The sequence below is a fragment of the Notolabrus celidotus genome, chromosome 11 (genome assembly GCF_009762535.1).
Source record: "Notolabrus celidotus isolate fNotCel1 chromosome 11, fNotCel1.pri, whole genome shotgun sequence".
NCBI lineage: Eukaryota > Metazoa > Chordata > Actinopteri > Labriformes > Labridae > Notolabrus > Notolabrus celidotus.
The window spans coordinates 14,628,524-14,634,523 of record NC_048282.1 but is presented as its reverse complement, the minus strand read 5'-3'; positions in this window follow the sequence as shown (position 1 = coordinate 14,634,523).

Below are 6,000 nucleotides of genomic sequence, written 5' to 3'. Positions count from 1 at the left end.
TGAAGCTAAGAAACTTTTTCTGGAGATATTCAAAAAAAGTTATCAATATTTTTCTATACTTTTTACAAATTAAAATGTTTTAAATTTCAAAGTGGACTAATGTTAAGCTGGCAGTGTCTTAAATGGGTTTAAACATATTTCATCTGTGATTATTTATTATTGTGCAAAGCTGTACAAAAGAGCTAATGCTTTGAAACAGGTGGTAAGTAATGGGGATATGAAATGCAGCCTATTAAAATTGTGCCTCAGATGTGTTGCTTACTTTCAGACATTTTCAAACACATTTATCTATACATACAAGTATTTGCAGATAACCTCCTCCTGCCGTCTTTTCTTATGCCTAAATAATTGTGTTAAACCTTAACAAAACATACAACACAGTACAAACTGCATTATGTTCCTTCAGACCATTTTCAGCATGGGTGCCAAAGTGTTGCAAACAGTTAACAGTGCTTAGTCACAAATGAGAGAACATGAATGTTCTGCATCAGATTTCAGTTCAGACCCCCCTAATTAGTTTAACATTAGCAACCACAATCAAACATATGCTCCTCTGAAGTCGGGGAAGTCGTAAACCTCAGTATTTACTTTGTGAACCCCTGTTTGCACCATTAAAACAGCTAATAGGTAATAATGCTGCTCCCCTTATTGATAGCAAGTGCATTTTGTGTTTCAAGGCTGCGGGTGGGTAGAGTTTGTTTCAATTCAACTTTGAGAGAGTCATTTATAGGGACCATTAAGGTTAATTTCAAGGCCGACTATGTTCTTTTTGGACAGAAAAGGCAGACATATTTACCTTAAATGGGCTGTGTCGCCTATATTGAAGATAAAAGGCTTACTGGGGCACTTTAATGATCAAGGAAATAACTTAAACTCACCTCTGCATGATCTGACGTTTTCACCATGCTCAGCATATCTATCATTTCAGAGACAAAAGCCTCCCTCTTAGCCTCGTCCAATCTTACACCCTGACACCTACTGAAATCACATCCAGTATCACCATCTAATAGCACAAGAGTGACTTACCCCCTCAGTTGTTTTATGACTGGCATTTTTTACGAGACCACAGTGGCCCTTCCAGCCTGAAAGGTCAGATGGCTCGAAAGCAGTGGTCAGAATGAATGGCTCATTTCCTAGCCGTGGCCTGATGGAGAGGATACAGTTCCTCTAGCCTTTCCTCTGACTGTCAGTGACGAGACACATAGACAGAGCGAATCTTAAAGAGCGTGTCAGACCAATGTCTGCTCGCCCTGCTTCATGTTCTCAACACCACATGTGTCATTATGGCTCGTTTAAGTGCGACAGATCTCGATGGAAGAAAGAGTAACAGATCACTCAAAGGGATCTGTTCCACTGTAACTGGAAAAGGTAGCGAGTAGTTAGCCACCCCCAGAAGATGTGGTTGATTTCATTTTATATGGAGTGAAACAATGAGTCAGGATGGGCTACTGCTGAGCTTTCGATGTGAAAGGCAGCCGTCCCATCTGGAGGTGACTGAGTGGGATTTGTATCAGCCCGGCACTGGATATCCTCGCTGTCGTCTTTTATACGTTCATGAGGAGAAGGAGGCGATGGAGGAGGTGGAGTGCAGAGGAAGGGGGTTAGGGGACGGCTCTGAAAACCAAAAAGGAATTCTGGCTTTTGCCTTGTGCGTTTTATGGGAACTCAGAGCAAACGTCATTGGACAGCCCACTCACAGATCAGGCCCCCACGGCTATAGGATATCTCTGGTTTCCATCATGAGGAAAGACGTGTGCATGAACATGCACGAGCATGTATAAAAGGACAATTATACACACGTGCCAACAAATCCTTGCAAATGCACACACAGACTTCAGCTTTAAACAAAAGTATATCTGAACTGTTACCAGCACACTGGCTTCTACAAAATATGTATCAACCTTATATTAAACACAATCCTTTCTTTCCCAGACACGCATGGACACACACATACACACTCTGCAGCGCAGGTCTGGGAGCAATCAAATAGCTGCACTACACAGCCCGTCTGAATCCTGTTTTCCTGTGAGTCTGCACCCATGTACCAGCGGTTCCTCCCCACTGCTCCAATAAAACCTCACTAATGATCCCCCTCGCCCCCCTCGCCCACACCCTGGCTCTGGCACCCAGCCTGTAGATGCACGAACCGAGGGGCACTTTACGAGTTAAGCGGCCGTCCTTACTCGTGATGTCATCCCCAGCTCTCACTTAATCCTGCCAATCCCCCGAGAGCTGCCAGCCAGACACACCAGAAGAACACAGCCGCTATTTCTCCCTCCTTTCCACACCAGATCTCCGTCCCTACTCTTCTATTTGTTTGTTTGTTTCTATTGCAGGCTGTAAAGAGCGTGCCCTGTGCACGACACACGCTCTCCGAGTTGGTGGGTGGATATTTTTATAAAGGGCTTTTCCCAAAATATACCGCTTGTCCAATTACTGACACATTAACTGCTTCTCATCTGACGCACTGAGCAGCGATCGGACACTGACTCACTGTTTTCAGAATGACTCCATTCAAGCAGCATAGAGGGATTATAGGTTTCTTTCTGCCCTCAGCACGGCTACCTCCATCCAAAGAGGAAGTAGTCTGACATGCTCTCACACTCTGTAAATCTACCACCTCATGTTTTTGCCCGGAAAAGGAAAAAAGAATACATGCTCTACCATAGATGTTCATCTTTATTTAAGTCGGCCACAGTATTTATATTAAAAGAAATGTACAGAAATTGTAAAAGGTTCCATGTGCTGTAAAGTAATGAACCTCAGACATTGTAATGTCATGCTCTCTGCAGCTTAAAAAAAAGCTATGAACTTATACACAACTTCTCTAAGGCTCAGCCTTGTTTTATTAGTTGTCAAGCTTTGCAAAAATCTATAAAAAAATAATTGATATTCATATAGTTTTGACACTGAATGCAAAAATATAAAAGATTTGTTTTAAACGATGAAAGCACTGGGGTTGTTGCTTCAGTCCATGAGAAGTAATTGTGTAAATATTTGTTCCAGATTCAGGTCACAGGGTGATGTATGGCCCCTGTCACCTAATCAGCTCTGGGAAATGAGCACACATGGACAGGCATGCATTTAAGCACATACAAGTTGTTGTAACCTTTTAATAAATGTATACCAAGTTACCTGTATCTGTTTTTAAAAATAGTAAACTATCTATAGATTGTAGCAACATCATAAAGCCATCTTGCTGCTTTTGTGATTCATCTTCAATGAAAAGTAAATTAGTGAAAATTCACCTCAGTGAAGAATGGCTTAACCTAGCCTGCCAGTCTGTTCTCTCACACACAGGCTCTCTCTCTCTCTCTCTCTCTCTCTCTCTCTCTCTCTCTCTCTCTCTCTCTCTCTCTCTCTCTCTCTCTCTCTCTCTCTCTCACACACACACAGCATACAAAATCCAACATAGGTAGCTAATTATGGGGGAAATGACCCTTTACTCATTTGAAAGGTATCCAGACAAGCTCTTACAACACCTACTCAATTAGCTGCCATTTGTCCCCTTGAAATGAATGACTCGCTCTCTCCTCAGTCACCCAAAACATGAACACACTTCACTCTTTGATCTGCTGCTCAGTTAGATCAGATCTTCCACTAGTGAAGTACCAAAACACTTAGCAGTCAGTAGTGCAGTGTAGTGGGAAAAGAGTGAACATGTTCAGTGAATGGCTTACTGTAAAAACCAGGATATGATATAAATAAACTATTGGTATAGCTTATAATTTTAAGAGTGTAATTTATTATAATATGGCTGAATTGGAATGCTTTGCCTCATTACAGAATCACTAAATCAATGCCTGTGTAAAGTAGGTATTTCATTTGCAAAAAGTAAGATTTTTTTTTTAACAAAATATTTTTTATAGATATATTAACAACCCTGTCTATAGTCCATGTGAAGGAAATGTTGAGGTTTGTTTCTAAAGTGATTGAATATGTTAGAAAGTAGTTGTTAAAAACATGAAAAGTATGTGAATATTTAATTAAAGAAATTTGAAGTTATACAGTTCATGGTTTTTTGGGCACGGTTGAAAGGGAGGCTTAATTACGCATCCAGCCTCCTTAGCATAACCCCACCCCTTATAGTGTAATGGCATACAAAGCAAAGCTTGCATTAGCCCCTGTGGTTTGCTTGCTCTGTCTTGGGTTGTTACACCTACTACAGGCAGTGCATCTTTGCTAGAGGTTACAGTTTGCTATTAAAGTAACAGATAATAGATGACAATAATTTATTGAATTATAAAGCTTTATGACACAGTAGAATGTCATTACCACATACATTTTGTAACGTGTTATTTAGCCTGTTTAGCTAGGTCAGGCTATGTTTTTGCTAATTTAGCATCAGCCATATCTTTTGCTTTGAAAGTGTAGAAGGTTTGACAGCTATCCTATACCACTCACACCAACACCTGCAAGGCAAGATGCCCAGAGAAAAACTTTAATGTATTAAGGTTTATTTTTCTGTGATGTTCTGAAGTGTATCTGAAAGAGAGCACAGACAGGGAAACAATGATACATATTAAACAATAAAGATGTGGAAAAACACTCTTCGCTATCAACTGAAAATCAGTCCATAGTCAATGGGCCCTTCATCCATCTTTCAGACCTTACAGTGGAGATGATTGACACTCGAAAGGTGGGCGTGGCCTTCATGCACTTAGCCCCCAGCATCCTAGAGCAGAGATTATTGCTCATTTTTTCTGGAATTGAAACCCAATTTTATATATTTTGCTTTTTTTTTTAAATCATTGTATTTTGGCGGGTTTGTTAATAACATATTTTTCTGTGATGTGAGAACCTCAGGACACACATTTTTCTCCACTTAAACTGACTTTAAGATTTAAATGTTCCCATAATCTGAATTTGATAAATACTGCTTTGAACATTTGGTGCTAAGAAAAGCAGAAAACAGTTTCTGATCTAGATTGAGAGACAACTAGCAGCTTCTCAGTCTGAAGAGGTTGGTAGCATGTTTCCATATATATATATCAATGCAAATTCCTCATTTTTTTCAAATCTGAAAATAAAAAACTGATGATAAATATGAATTCTCACAATGTAGAACTTAACCAATAGTCTTCAAAAGTGTGAAATTCATGCTTCCTAACACTCCCTAACAGTAATACGGTTGCAGATAATATAGCAAAGTATACTGAAATTATGTTTTATTACAGTTGTGTCCACGGTTCTCTCCTTTGTGCAATCTGTGAACACATTCAGCCCTGAGAGGTTGTTCAGGCTACAGTGGACAGGTGACTCCTCGTCCTACCTCTTAAAAAAAAAAAAAACACAGGTTATAAAAAAAAAAAAAAAAATTCTCAGCTAAAGAATCCTCCCATGAATGGAGGGAGGGAGGGTAGGGGAAGTGAGAGAGTCCATTAAAAAGAATGACGGCCACGAAAAAAAGAGGAAAAAATCCCCACGGCAGCACACAATGCCATAGCTGGGGTTAAGTGCTAGGATTTCAGTCGATGGGGGATTTGGGGGTCCCTACGTTTTTAAGCCTCTGTCCCCAAACCTCGCCTTCATCCCACCTCCCTCCTCAATACATTCTCTCTTTCTTTCACCCTCTCACTCTCGCACACACATGTACATTGCTTCCCGAATCTACCATCTCCACCCCTCCTCCCCCAAGTCCCAGTCATCTGCCATAATCAGAACGATGATATACGGGCCCCATTAAAAGAGAGGGGCTGCTGACATGCAGGACAATAGCCCCTCACAGCGTGTCCAGGAAGCCTGCCCATCCAGGTGCACTCTCCCTTACAGCCAGAGGCCTGCCGCTCTCTCTCTTTCTGGTCCCCCCCCCCCACACTCTTTTTTTCCTCCCCAATCCTCCAAACGCAGTGTGAGCCCATTGAGAGGGAAGGTAGAAACAGGAGAGGAGTAAATGGTGAGTGGAGGAGTTGTGTGGGGGGCAAGGAGGGATTTGTGGGACTGAGATCCGAGAGAGAGAGAAAGAGGAGGGTAGCTGTGGGGACTGAGGGGTGAGGAGAG